This window comes from Anastrepha ludens, chromosome 5 (assembly GCF_028408465.1).
Source record: "Anastrepha ludens isolate Willacy chromosome 5, idAnaLude1.1, whole genome shotgun sequence".
Lineage (NCBI taxonomy): Eukaryota > Metazoa > Arthropoda > Insecta > Diptera > Tephritidae > Anastrepha > Anastrepha ludens.
The window spans coordinates 28,170,385-28,185,704 of record NC_071501.1 but is presented as its reverse complement, the minus strand read 5'-3'; the positions used below and the strand labels follow the sequence as shown (position 1 = coordinate 28,185,704).

Genomic DNA, 15,320 nt, shown 5'->3' with positions numbered 1-15,320 from the left:
GAAATTGACGAACCTTCACTAAGACGCGACGCTTTGTTCGTTGCCATTCCGTGAATCAAAACGCAGCTAATTTTTATCTCGCTTGGTGAGTCAAAAATACTCAATACCAACCGATTATATATTTTTTAAATCTTGTAAGGCAAGATGAATCGTACTCTACTTTATATGAGACTCACTTTTCTGTTATTAAGCCAAGGACTTTTTGGGTTTTTGATTTTTGTGGCGGTAATAACAAAGGTCGCGTTTTAACCGTCATTCTTTGAATGCAAAAATTAGAGTTAGCTATTCTTGCGCAGGTTTTGGTAGTTCTCTCTTATTCAAGCGGATGGTCCCAATCAAGGTTGTCTTTAGGTTAGATTAGGTTAGGTTGAAGCGGTTGTCCACTGTGTGACACACCCAGGGCGCATAGCCCATCGTGATGCCGCGTGGGGAACTTGTCCTAATCTCTTCTGAAATCAGTGTGTAGAAGATCCCTGGTTTCCACAGAACTAAGGTCTTCCAATTCATTAATGGACTGTGTACCAAAAATGGTAAATCAACTACTGGATAGAGTAGGACTATGGCAAAGAAGGTGCGGGATCATCTTTTCCTCTTCCTTATCTAGACAACTCTTGCAGAAGTCCTGTGTTTGCACACCCATCGCCTGAGGTAGGATACTCTTTCCTCCAGGATAGAAGGGCCGTGAACGTTGTAATGGCAAGTGTGGGCGGGAGTGCATAGTACACCTGTCCGGGAAGCTACAAAATGTCAGACAGGATTTTACCAAATTTCTTATATTTAAAAAAACAAATGAATTCTTGGGATAAGTTTTTAATTTGGAGCTTAGTAATTTGTTTTGAATTCTCCTTCGACTATAACTTGTTGAAGTCGTCTTGTCCATGATTTGATTAAGTTTTTTATACTATTTTGATCAATTTTTTACCAGCGACATTTCTGAGGGTATAAGCGCTGTCAAACTGTCTTCAATTTTCTGAAAACCGATTGAAAACACCACCATTTTTTTCTATAATAAGTATTTGTTAATTCTTTTCTAAAATAAGTATTTTTTCGCTGCCAAAAACTATTTTGTGGCTTTAGAAGCATGAAAAGCTGCGTTGTCATGCTGAAAAATCCACTTCTCATTGAAATTATCATCAGAAAAAGTATATAAAGAAAAGGTAGTTACTTCATCTGGAACTTCTATATACTTGACACAATTCATTTTTCGTGGATATGAAATTTTTTTTTTGTTTTTTCAAGTAAAATAAAAGCCAAAAATAACTTTTATCTTGAAGCAAGTTTTTAATTGCTTTGACAATTATGTGAGTTGTGGGATTTCTAAAGCCTTTCTAATTTAACATTCCTAAAGCACTTCGCGAAAGGTTTGGGTTTGCTATCATCGATAGCAAAATATTTGTGTCAAAAGCGCTGATGTTGGGTGAAAGGACATATGATTTACTGGGTACGCTTGGGCATACTTCAAGACCCAAAAAAGACGCCAGAGGAAAAAAATTATCAAAATTCAACGATTTTTAAGAGACTTCAAACCTGCATTTTATTATACTAAAATTTAATGCTATAAAACTGCGTACCAAATTGTTTTTTGTTTATACTGATTTAAAATTTTGAACTTTTTATGCATATGGCTGGCAAGACATGGCTTCTTACGCATACCATCTGCAGTTTGGAGATTGCATCAACGTTAAGATTCGTGAATATTAGAGGTTTCTCTATCGGCCAGCTTTGTTCTGGGCGCGAAAAGCTTTGCTCAAGACAATATTAATAAATGAGTTTAAGCAATTAGAAGAACACTGCATGGCACAGAAGAGCACACCTGTCATGTCCGTCCGACTGACGCATATCTTCTTGTCATTAAGCAGAAGGACTGTAGGCAGCTGGTTGGATTGATGATGGGCCACTTTATATGGGCGAAGCTCATGGAAAAGGTATGCATCTCAGACAGTGCACTCTGCCCAGCATGTGGAGAGGAGTATGAGACGGCGGACCACTTTCTGTGCATTTGCATTTTATTTATTATTTTATGAAGGGGACTCAGATTTTTGAAAGAAGAAAGTTTTCAGTATTGAAATGATATGCAAGGTCATTAGGTTACTAAATAATTTTATACCTCACTTGTTTGTTTGTTAACAGTAATAGTAGCCCCGCCAGTGTCGGGCATATCACCGGTCGTCTTCGTCTAGCTCATCTAAAGGTAGGCCCAGGAAACATGCTGTTTCGACAGGTTGGGTCCAGGGGGAGAGGGGTGTTAGATGAGTCGGTTTTAGGAGGCATGTGAAAAGGTGGTTAGTGTCGTGCGGGGTGCCTTCACATGCCGGACATATGTTTGGTATGTCGGGCTCGATTCTGGATAAGTAGGAGCTTAACCGGCTACAATATCCAGAACGTAATTGTGCCAGTGTTACACGTGTCTCACGAGGAAGCTGGAGCTCTTCATCTGCTATAGGTGGTGGTTGGACTCCGATTAAGACATTCACAGGACGGGAACTGAAGAAGGTGGTGACGGTCTCCCGGTAAAGGTCGTTTATTGACTGTCTAAACACTGTTTCGGTCAATTTTGTACGGGATTTCGTCAGTGTAGTCTAAGAGATGTCTCCTGACGTGCCTGGGAGGCGGCTCAAGCTCAAGCAGGTGTCTGCAGGGGGATGAAACCTGCGGTAACATCCTAGCAGGAACTGCTTGCTGAGCAGTTTGTTATGCTCCATTACTGGAAGCATTTGTGCCTCGTTGTGAAGGTGTTGAACCGGGGATATCAGGAGGCAACCGGTCGCTGTCCGAATGGCAGTATTTTGGCATGTCTGTAGCTTTATCAACTGCGTGTTACTAGTTCCAGGCGACCAGACAGGCGCTGTATAGTTCAGAAACGGCCGACCAACTGCCTTAAATGTCGATAGCAACAGTTTTTTTCTTTGCCCCAAGTGCTGGCGTCAAGCGATTTGAGGACCTTGTTGCGGTTTTGGACTTTAGTGGCAATTGCGGTTGTGTACGCTGAGAAGGAGAGCAAACTGTCGAAGCTTACACCCAAAATTTTGGGGCTGTCGGAATTGGTGTGTCTCGCACTTTTACCTTAAGGGACAGCTTGACCTCCTTTGTCCAGGTGGTAAAGAGAGTCACCGTGGATTTAATTGGGGAAAGTTGGAGATTACTCGCTGTGAAAAAGCAAGAAAGGTTGGTGAGGTAGTTGTTCAATTTGGAACACAGGCCATCGATATCATTACCCGACGCCATTATCGTACAGTCATCAGCGTATGAGGCCAGGGAGACTCTCGCTGGTGGTTGGGGGAGCTTCGATATGTAGAAGTTGAACAGTAAGGGAGAAAGGACTCCACCCTGCGGTACACCTTGCTTTATCTGCCTTTGCTTTGATGTTTGATCTCGAAAAATCACTGACGAGATAGTTTGCGGACCTGTTTCAGCCCTGGCGGGAGTGTCGACTGATAAATATCCTCTAGTAGCGTGGAATGGCTTACTGTGACGAAAGCCTTCTTCAGGTCCAACGCTACTAGGACAGTCCTCTTGCAAGGGCGGTTTTGGTGAAGCGCGGCGGTTTATCTGAGCGTTTATGGCGGTGAGTGCAGTGGTGGTGCTATGCACTCTTCGGCAGCCGTGCTGATGTGGGGCTAGGGTCAGGTGTTTCGTGAAGAGTGGGAGTAGGACGGCTTCAAGTGTCTTCACTACTGGGGAAAGGAGAGTTATCGGACGATACGATTCCCCTTGGTTGGCGGGTTTCGCAGGTTTCAGTAGTGGGACCACTCTCCCTGCTTTCCACTTGTCAGGGATGATGAGGGTGGCCAAGGACAGATTGAATACCCTAGTGAGAAATCCTACTCCCAATGGTCCCAGGTGCTTCAGCACCACCACTGAATTCAGTCGCATAAAATTCTTTTTAAAGTAATTTCTCCATCGATGACACTTACGATTCCACTAACAAGTTTACTATTTTCAATTCACAAATTAACGGTTTGACGAAAAATCATACCTACGAATCCGAACACTAAATTCGATTTAGTGCTCAACTAACCATAACAGCCATACAAAGCTCGTTATGTAGTTATTTGTTGTCATCGAATAAGTAAATGACACGATGAAATAGCAAATTCACTTTGGCAGCGCGCGAATGTGGTGAATGTGGCAATAGAAGGACAAGAAATAAGTAGCGATAATAGAAAAAGAAGTTTGGTAAATATGTGCGAGACAGTAACATGGCAAGAATGAGCTAGCATGCGCGGCGTCTCAAATATCAATTGCAATTAAATTGATTGCACATTACAGTGACATTGTTCAGACGAGAGAGCACCAACACACACATCACAAAACCCAAAGAGATATACATACATAAATACATATACATATAGAGCACTGTATACGAGCAGCAATCGAATTCTCGAAATAAATGAAGCAACGTAAATGAGTGGAAAGGTAGAAAAAATAGAAAGAAAAGAAGAAATGGCGCATCAGCCGCAAGCAGACAAAGTTTTCATTTTATTTATTCTTTTATTTTGTTTTTATTTTTGTTTTTTTTTTTTGTTTTCAAGAATTGATAGCAAAAGAAGTCTAGAAATGCAACTAAGGTTGTGTGTGCATGCGCATGTTTGCATGTATATGTGTATGTGTGCACCCAAAATTTTGCCTCAATGCCATTGCTGCAGTGGAAGTAGGAAGAAAAATAAAGCAGCAGCAAAAAAAAAATTAAAAACACTCGTGCTTAAAATACTATATATGATAGCCTACCATCAGGCGCATTGCATTGAAAGCTGTGAGCTGTGTATGAAAGTAGAGTAGCAAAACTTATGCGCACCATCGAAAGAATTGGGTGTGCAGCAAGCAAAGCAAATTGCTAGCAACAAAAAACTTCATAGCATACATTTTGGCGTTCAATTTGTAATTTACTATAGCGCAAATTTCATTTCGTTAATCGAATCGATTCTGTCGCCAAACACGCCAGCGCGCGCACATCCTACACACCCGCTGTCGCTAGAGCATTTGTTGGCTCCAAATATGCTGCCATTGTAGACGAAAGCTTCAACTGATGGGCTATCCGATTGAGCGCGCGGGTGGTGAGGTGCACGAAAAAATTGCCAGCTAATACGTTACAGGTTGCATTAACAACGCTGACGGCGTGAGTATAGCAATATAGTTATAGATGCACACTTATATACATACACACATACACACATACATACTTACATACTTGCATATATTCAGTGTATGAGTGTATGCCGACCGGGCTTTGTTTATCGGCGTCGCACAGCATTAGAGTGGTATTTGTTTTGTCACGCTTGACTTTTGGCCAAAACGATTTGCCTATCCTTTGGCCTTCAGCTTAAGCCAAAAGCGATTTGCTGCGCTCGATATGCTCCTTTCACTAATTTTCTTAAGTTTTGTTTTTCTTTTTCTTTGTATCATTTTGATTTTTGTTTTTTTTTTAGAGCACTACTTGCCTTTCCTTTCCTTTTTTCTTTTTTTTGTTGTTGTTTGCTTATTTTCCACTTAATTTTTCCATTTGGTATTTTGCCATTTAATTGCTGCTTGTTGAGTTTATTTGTTGTTTGAGCGCCACCATTGGGATGAACTAAGGGCGTTGAGGGAAAGAGTGAATGATCGGAGAGCCATAAAAAGAAAAGCAAATTTTGTGTGCTCTTATCATTCCAGCGGTATCTTTTTTTAACACAAAAAACTTTCGCACGGACCAATTTTAGCCCAGTTTTTGCTTTTCCAATTTCTCTCTGCTTGACCTCTTCACCCTAACCTGTTTGCTACCAACAGCAACATTTCCGGTTTCGTCTGCAATTTCGGCAATTTGTTCAAATTTTCTTTTCGCTATTTGTTTTTTCTTTGTTGTTATTTTTTTTAGTAGTTCAATCTCGTTACGCGCATTCAGCTTTGGTAATTTTCGGCGTTTGTGCTTTGTGTAATACTTCTTCTATGGGGAAATACAATTTTCGAAAATGTAATGCGATTGCCTTTCAAGTAAATAAAATAAAGTGGAATAAAATAGATTTTAATTAAAAACTAAAATAACACAACATAGCATAGCATAGCATAACATAACAGCAGAACATAACGTAGCATAGCATAGCATAGCATAACATAACAGCATAACGTAACATAACATGACATAGTATCATATTACAGACCATAATACATATATTCATGTAACATAACATAACATGGCATAACGAAACAAGCATAACATGGCATAACATAACAAGCATTATGCATAACATAGACAGAGCATGGCATAAAAAATGTAATATACATAAGATAACATTCAACTCAATTAAATAACTGAAGCCATGATATGCATAACATAACGTAACAGGACAACATTTACCTGACATAATATGTGGCTTAATCTGGATGTTTTTTATTTTATGGTATGAGGTCCTGGACGTTACAGCTTCTAAAGATTTTTATAGCTCCTGCTATAGGCATGCCCAATGCACCCAAAGAGCTTACGGACTAAAACCATCCACACCACTCATTCCTGTGAGATCACTGCATGACCCACATTGAGGGCTTTCCTTAGCAGGGCAGGTAAATAACTTCTTGTTGCGTCATTAGTTCGTGCAGCTTGATTGCCCTGCCGCAGTTTTAACATTTCTAATTTTATGTATATAGTTGCTTCCAGTTTCCCACTTTTCTACTGAATACAACACTTTTTGAACGAGTTCATATGCGCTCAGTCTGCAGTTCAGTTCTCATTCGATCAGTCTCCGCAGCTCCGTGAATCGCATGCATTCTGACACTGTGTGTTCAAGTCCTTCGACTTTATCGACACAGAATTGGTAGTATGCATCGCCGATATGTTTCAATTGGTGCGGATATTGACTTGAACACCTAGGGCCAGAAAGGAAGTGGGTCACACAGGAATTCAGTTTCCCATGTTTCCGATCGCTCCTGGTTTGCAAGTCTGGAATTATGTAGAGTGTCCATCTTCCGTATTGTGCTGTGTCCCACTGCCGTTGCCATTCCGTAAATTGTGGTTCTGGCAGTCTATTCCTATCCCGATCACCTTGTTTGCGGCGAAGCCACTTTACTTTAACATCGAGGTCAGTGGGTAACCTCCCAGCGGCTACAGCGACTGCTTCGTCGGAGACTGTACGGTAAGCCTTACACACTCTGATATTGGCTAACCTGTGTGGTGCCCCTTTCAGTTCTCTGGTGTACGATTTATGCTGCACAGCTTAGCAGCTGTATGCCCAGTTACTTACTTACTTGAAGTGTTCTTTGAAGTATAGCCTGTGCTCTATGAAGACGCCAAGGAAAGACCAAAATGAGAAACACGTTTTTTCTAATAGCGGTCGGTCCTCGGCAGGCAGTGGCTAACTTCTGAGTGTATTTCTACCATAAAAAAGCTTCTCATAAAAAATATCTGCCGTTCGGAGTCGGCTTGAAACTGTAGGTCCCTCCATTTGTACAACAATATCAAGACACACGCCAGAAATAGAAGGAGCAGCTCGGCCAAACTCCCTAAAGGGGTACATGCGCCAATTACTAAGTTAGAATACACAAAAAACAGTAAATAACAAAGCACAAAAATGTATCATAACAAAATTTAATCTAACATAAATTAGCATTATAGCACATAGCATAACATAATAGCAAATAACATAACATAATAGCGCATAACATAACATAATAGCGCATAACACAACATAATATTACACATATTCGCATAACAACATACACTAACCCATGCCAAAAAATCTTAACCAGCAAACCCACCTCATCTGTGCCGACTCCTCACTCATCTCTCCTTCACCGTTCGCCGCCAGTTCGTTAACTTTCATTCGCCTGACTTCTTTCCGGAGTGCAGCATTTTCCATTTGCTTGACAGTACGACAAGCCATGTTCCTATTTAATGTTTGTGATAAAATTTAATTGACATTTGTTTACAACTTTCATTTCCCATATTTAGCAACTCATGCCGCATTTGCTGCTCCCAAAACTATACCTGTATCTGCTACAACTGTTTCCACTATTCTCAGCCAGCTACGCGGCCACCATCGCCTTTTCGGTGTTATTTTTACTATCATTAGTGTTTTTCTTATACATTTTATTTTTCAGCAGTTCTGAAAGCGCAACGTAATTATATGAACTTAATTGATTCGTGATCCAATCGATAGCGTTGTTAAGGTTTAATAGACGATACGGGCATGAACAGGCAGGCGCTCAGTCTTGCAGACATTTCGGTAATCATGCAATTGACGGAAATTTTATGTGACGGCTAAGTGGAATGGAATGGTTAGAGGGTAAAAACTATTAAGTTGAAAAAATCAATTACAGTAACTACCTGTGAGTAAAAGCTGCTTAAGCCGCATTTTGATTATTGAATTTGATGGCATGGCAGTAGTTCGAGAATGCTAAAAAAGGGATTTTTGTTTTGTTTTAGTAGCGTGAAGGCATAGGAAAACATATATAGTTAAAGAGAGGAGGGAGAATTTGTGGTTTGAGCTTACAAAAATTTATGTTGTCAGTTCTATATTAACTTATAATGGAACCATTTTATTTCTGCTGTGAGAAATTTTCATAAATCATAAATCAATTAGAGTTGAGGTTCGACCAAATATTATGTGCTTAAAAATTACGCAAGGCTTTAAATAAAGCTTATTTTTGAACATAAATTTATGGGTACTTGATGTGTAGAAAATTGTAACTGAAAAAATTGTACTAAATATTGTACTAAATATTTTACTAAATAATTGTACTAATAGTACTTCAACTTTTTAGTACTAAATTATTCCTAAAATACATTGCTCTTATTTGGTAATAGGGCGAGGTGTAATAAGCCTTTTCAAAAAATTCGAACGACTATTTAGTACTCTTTTAACAGTATTGAAATTTCAGAGTAAATTTTTTTTAACCATAGCATTGAACACTATATTTTGCATTGCTTTGAAAGTTAAGTTATTGCTGAAAAATTAGCACTAAAAAGTACTAAAAAATGTACTAAAATTATTAAAATGAGAAAATTGGACTAAAAATAGTATTTAAGTTAGTACTAAAAAATGCCAAAATAACATTACTCCTATTTGGTGATGGAAGAAAGTGCAAAAAGCGCTCTCAAAAAATTCTAGTGACTATTTAGTAGTTGAATATCTGTAAACAGTATTAAGACTGTAGAGTAACATTTTGTTTTTTGAAAACATTGCACTAAACACTTTGTTTTATGTTGCATTCAAAGTTGAGTTGGCGGTGAAAAATTAGTACTAAAAATGTACTAAAATTATTCAGTTCTCAAAATGTTCCCATCCCGCCATAATTAAAATGAGCACTCTCAATTTGCATTGTTCAATAAAATATGAAAGTATTGTTACAGTAGTACTAAAATATATTTGACTAGCAACAAAAATATAGTTAAAACGGGATAGTACTTATGTAAAATGAAAAGTGGTACTGAAAAATTGTACTAAAATGTAGTACTTTAGCTCTATTGAATTTAAAAAGTTCTAAAAAGTTGTAATTAAAGTAAATATTCGCTGCTTGGCATTGTTATCCATTAGTAATGAAAATAATATTTTTTAGTACTAAACAAATTTTGTACAATTTTTTAGAACTATTGAATTTAACACTACCACAAGAGTTCGCATTGCTATCCTTTAGTAATGAAAATAATTTTTTTAGTACTAAATAATTTTTGTATAATTTTCTAGAACTATTGAATTTAACACTACCAAAAGTATTCGCATTGCTAACCGTTAGTAATGAAAATAATATTTTTAGTACAAAATAAATTTAGTAAAATTTTTTAGCTCTACTAATTTTTTCACTCCAAGGAGAAATTCTAAAAGATTGTAATAAAAGTAAATATTCGCTATAAGTCTTTTAGTAATGAAAATAAAATTTTTAGTACTAAATAATTTTTGTAAAATTGTTAGCATTACTGAATTTAGCACTAACACAAGTATTTGCATTGCAATCCTTGGGAATGGGAATAATATTTTTAGTACTAAATAATTTTAGAAAAAAAGAATTAGAAAAATTTTTTAGTATACTAATTTTTTTCACTCCAACCAGAAGTTCCGGAAAGTTGTACTAAAAGTAAGTATTCCTTACTTGGCCTTGCTATCCTTTAGTAATGAAAATATTTTTTTAGTGCTAGATGATTTTAGTACCAAACGATTTTAGTACAATATTTTAGCCCTATTGAATTTAGCGCTACCAAAATATCATATTTAGTACTCAATATATGCACCACTTGGCATTGAATTGGCAACTCAAATAAATAGTTTCAGGTCCCTTCTTTTAGGACATATTTTTTTTTTTGTTTTTGCTAAAAGTTTTTTATGTCATAAATAATATTTAATTATTGGCAACCACGCATTTTCTTCTACTACTAATTGAAAAGTGATAAAAATGTGTATGAAAAAATCTTCTAATTCTTTGCGGTACTCAAAATATTCGTTTATTCGGATTACTTTTTTTTAGTATGTAGCTTCTTTCGAGAGGATAAACATTTCCATTTCGACTGGAAGTGCTAAAAAATTTTCTATTGTATATACATAAATACGTATAAGAAATTGGCGCTTACACCCTTTATTGGGTGTTTGGACTAGCTCCTCCTGCCACTGTTGTTTTGTTGATATTTTTCCAGAAATGGAGGGACCTACAGGTTTATGCCACCACCGAAGGGCAGATGGGGTTTTATGTGCCGCTTATCATGGCACAAATTTGCTTGGAGGTTTGTTATTGTCTGCTGATGGGGGTCTTCTATTAGAAAAAATGTTTCCATTCTTTGTTGTTTCACGTCGAGGCTCTGAACTTGTGCACTATTGAATAGAGGCCATGCACCAAATCATTCAGCTACGGCGGCTTCAATTTTACTCAGTATTTAAAATATTCGCCACTTGGCATTGCTTGGGTATTCGAATGAACTGATGTATAGTAAGTGCTTTCTGCTTGCATCTTTTAATGTACTAAATTTTACACAAATTTTCTGTAAAATATTATTCCTTTTTTTTTTTTTTTGCGGTGAGGTTGCGTTAAAAATGCCTGAGCACCATAAAGTAACCGTCGCTACTACGTGTGTGGGGACTCCTCTAAAAATATACCTCCTCTTCTCTTGGTTTTTTTCCTCCACCCCGGGATTTCTTCCGCATTGCGTTGAGATAGAGGTCCAAGACGGCGTCCTAAGAAAGACTTCCAAGACGCCTGTTTTGAAAAACCTGTACTCAGTACTCTTCAGCATAAGCTTCCATTTCCCCCCCTTATTTTCCACGCACATGGATGCTACTAACTAAAAATGACAAAAATTTGTACTCAAAACTGTGCTTATAATTGTACTAAGTTTTTTTAGTACTTAAAATATTTGGTGGCTGACATTGCTTTTCTTGAAAAGTGTCAGAAGAAACCAAAATAAGCACTTTCAATTCACTATTTTCGATGTACTAAAAGATATTTTTGGTTTCTACAGAAAATATATTTAGTACTTCTCATTTATTTACAACGCTTTTGTTTTAACTACCGCGAAAAACTCAATAAAAATTGAGCACACGTGAAAACATTTTCCACGCGAGGCCAAATTTGAGTGATATTTACAATAATTAATATACATTTATTTTTACTTTCATTTCAGCAAACAAAAAAATCTTTTTAAAAATATCCAAATCTACAAAATAATCTAAGCAAAAAATTTTAAAACGCCGCTAATTCAAATTTGAAGAAATATTTACAGAAAAAAATATATTTGCATTTTAAAAAGCAATCACTTGGTGAAACTACGCCTACAATCAACAGTTAGGGAATCACTGAGCAAAACATATTTTATTAAACAAAATTTCTTTTGTTTTTGTTTTTTTTGGAAAAAAGCATTACAAACACACGAAATTACGTATACAAAGCAGGTAAAAGTATCTTTAGCTAATAACAAATTTTCCTCCAACTCTTCTCGTCTACACATCAACTGCGTTGACAATAATTGCAACTGTGTGGCAACGGCGCGCTTTAACAACAACAAAATGGCATAAAAATACAAATTTTTTTTCGACCCACAACAACAACAACAATGCGAATTGTCATGAAAACGCGCACGCATTTGCTTCTGGCCAATAATTAAAATGTCAAATTGCACGACTGTGGGCTGCTGTCGGCGTCACAACACCATTACGACGACGTCATACGAATGCCCAACACTATTTTTGTTGTTCTTCATGTGTTTGTGGGTGTATGCGCGTAACCGTACTTTCACAAATCCCAAACCACCCGCACTGTGATTGCCGAATGAATTTGACAACCAACTGCGGAACGTTGGCTGCGGTCACTATCACCACGACGGCTGCTACAACAACGACGACTAATACAACTACAATTTCCACTACTACCAATTTTGACATATCGTTCAATGCACTGCATGCCAATAATGATGATGATGACATCGCATCTACTGACACATCTCGTTATCTCCGATGATTTTCGGCTCGCGCGACATGTCATGTCATCCACGAATGACTGAAATGCGCAAAAAATTGCGGAATATCGAAAAATGCGATGGCATAAATCGATAATGAATAAAATGCAACTAATGGCCATGGTAAAAAAACAAATGCATTTAAAAATTTTTAAATTGATAAAATAAAATGAATATGAAATTAAATAAAAAATAAAAAATAATAAATAAAAAAACGCAACGAAATGAACTGTCAAATAAATGCACGAAATAAAAAAAAAACATGTAAACTATAAAAATTATTTTTACCCAACGGCAAACGTCACAAAACGTCACGATTCAACAAAACAAAACCAAAAAACAAAAAAAACATACAAAAACAAAATCAACCGCTCGACATTCGCTATTGACTACATTTTTCCGTTGCTCTTTGTCGGAAATGTCATTATACTTGACTGTCTGCACTTCAACTCTCATTTATTATTACGAATTCTGCCCTTGTTGACTGGCTTTCTGGCGTCACCGCTGCCACTCAACTTGCAACAAACAACAATGTTGCTCGTTAACTGTACTGCTAACGGTTGTAAATTGTAACGGTAAATACAACTGTCAAACGCTGGCAAATGTCAACTGTCAAATTATTGATGCGTCATTGTAGCCCGCAAACTATTAGCAGCTACCCGCCAACTGAATCGAGCGCAGAGAAAAGGAGAGTATATAAGAGAGCAAAATATATAGGAAGTAAACGAAAATAAAGATTAAATGACAAGTTAAATAGAAAAGTTGAAACTTTGTAACATAAAAGAGACAAGCCAAATTGACAAGTGCAGCTGAAGGCAACACTATTGAGGTAAAAGAAGTAGTGAATGCAATTAAGTGGAAAATTTAAACGTATGACATGAGAGAAAAGTTTGGCTAAATAGAAGTAAGGAGGAGAGGAGCTAATAAATCAGTAAAATAGCACAGAAATCAAGCAAGTAAATCAACCAAGTGTGTACAGAAACTGGCACAACGTTGAAAAAAATCGAGAACAAGCGCCGAAACACAAAAGAAAGAGATTAAAAAGCTCTGCAAAAACAAAAGCTGTGCAAACTAGGAGAAAACAAGAGCACGGCGCTTAGAAGCTTAACTGAAAAAATTAAGAACGCCGCTGGAGGGCATAAAAAGAGAAAAATCTGAGCGCAAGCCGAAGAAACAGAGCGAAAAGAAAAAGGGGATAAGAAGCTATAAAGCATAAAAGCTCAAGAAAGCGCTCGAAAATTTTAAGCTTTACACAATTTTTTTATAGATATTGACAACTTCCAGAAAGACCAAGCACAGTACGGAGAGCACAGCGCGATTCCAGAGCTTACTAACACAGGAGGGGAAATAATTGCGAAGCTTTAAATAAATTGCGAAGGCTAAAAAAGCTCCAAAGCGTCGCAAATCAGTAATCAGTTGAGTGTCGTAAGATAGCAAAAGCATAGAGATAGTGAAAAGCTAACAGAAAGCTGAAAAAGCTCAAAAGCGGCGCAAATCAGCAGAGTATCTCAAATTAGCAAAAGCTCACTGCTAGCGGAAAGCTAAAAGAAAAGCGAGCATGATCAGCTCACACATAGACGGCAGTTGATCACATAGACGAGCTCAAAAGCGCGCCACCTATCAACGAAAGCAAATAAAAAAAAAAACAAAAATCATTAAAGCTATTCCAAGCCATTCAACGAAAGCAAAATAAATATTCAAAATTCAAAAACGCTATTCCAAGCCATTCAACGCATTTAAACGCAAACTATTCCTTACCAAGAAAACAAAAACCAAAACCAAATTAAGAAAAACACAAACAAATGCCGCCTGAAAGCAAACTAGCCAGAGAGTAAGTCTAGTTGGCTGCTGCTTGAAAGCTTTAAGTGTTCATAACCGAAAAGTAAGGTTATAAATTAAGCTTAAAAATATTTGGTTTTCACAAAAAGCAAAACGCAATCGCAAGCGAAAACCTGTCACTTCAGCATATTCACTTCCTATTGCCATATAATCGTTGTTGTTAATTTTGTTGTTGTACTGTATATTGTTTCTGCTGTTGCTACTGTTATCGCCCCACATCGGCTCAATTTAAAATCCAATAATATGGGGCTGCAAATGGCAGCACTGCCAGCAGCCAACAATCTTGTTGCAATCCAAACATCCACACATACGCTCACAGTCACAGCGACGACAGCCACAATAGCCACCGCCGTGAGAAAGCTTACCAACGCCATTGCCACATCCAGCATAGCCACTTTGTTGCTATTGGTATTGCTGACCTGGAATCCAGCAACAATTGGCGTTGATGCAGTCCGTGAGTACAATTACAATTTGACTTTTTCTGTATTAATTAATGATATCCTATATATATACATACATATGTTCATGTGTATGTGTGTACGTATGTACATTTTGTAATCTTTTTAAGAAGTAATTGCATTATTATTTGCATGAACAAGTGATTTTAATTGAATTTCACAGCGCTATTGTAGGGTAGAAAAGTAAGTTATGATGGGCAAAGGCACTACGCTTGCATAGGTATAAGTATATATGTATATGTAATATTTTTTATGTACCTACTGTATATACTTAGTAGGTATTTGTAGTTACATGAATTTGCGAGGTATGCTGTTTAATTGGGAAATATAAAAAAATAAAATTTTTTTTAAATTAAAAAAAAAAAAAATTTAAAAAAAAATCAAAAACCCATTTTCGAAATAAATCTAGATTCTCCACAATTTCGCATTTCATATATGACTAAGTACGCTTTTGTGACAGTAAAATGATGGGGCATTTTTAGAAATTGCAAAAACAAAAAAAAATATTTATTACTTTGCAACCCTCATTCATCTTATAGACAAATTACGTATTTCTCTCCTAAAGAAGTGCCAGTTATTTGAGGCTATCCATTTTTCAAGTAAAATTTTGTTTTTTT

The 15,320-nt window shown here is 37.0% G+C and overlaps 1 long non-coding RNA gene across 1 annotated transcript in view; it reads left to right on the top strand.

Moving 5' to 3' along the window:
• LOC128865104 (uncharacterized) overlaps positions 1–13,262 on the top strand; it is an 89,246-nt gene extending 75,984 nt beyond the window's left edge. Inside the window, exon 2 of the long non-coding RNA XR_008454743.1 lies at positions 11,576–13,262. This is a non-coding gene — a long non-coding RNA (uncharacterized LOC128865104). The remainder of the gene's footprint in view (positions 1–11,575) is intronic.
• The last annotated feature ends 2,058 nt before the right edge of the window (positions 13,263–15,320 follow it).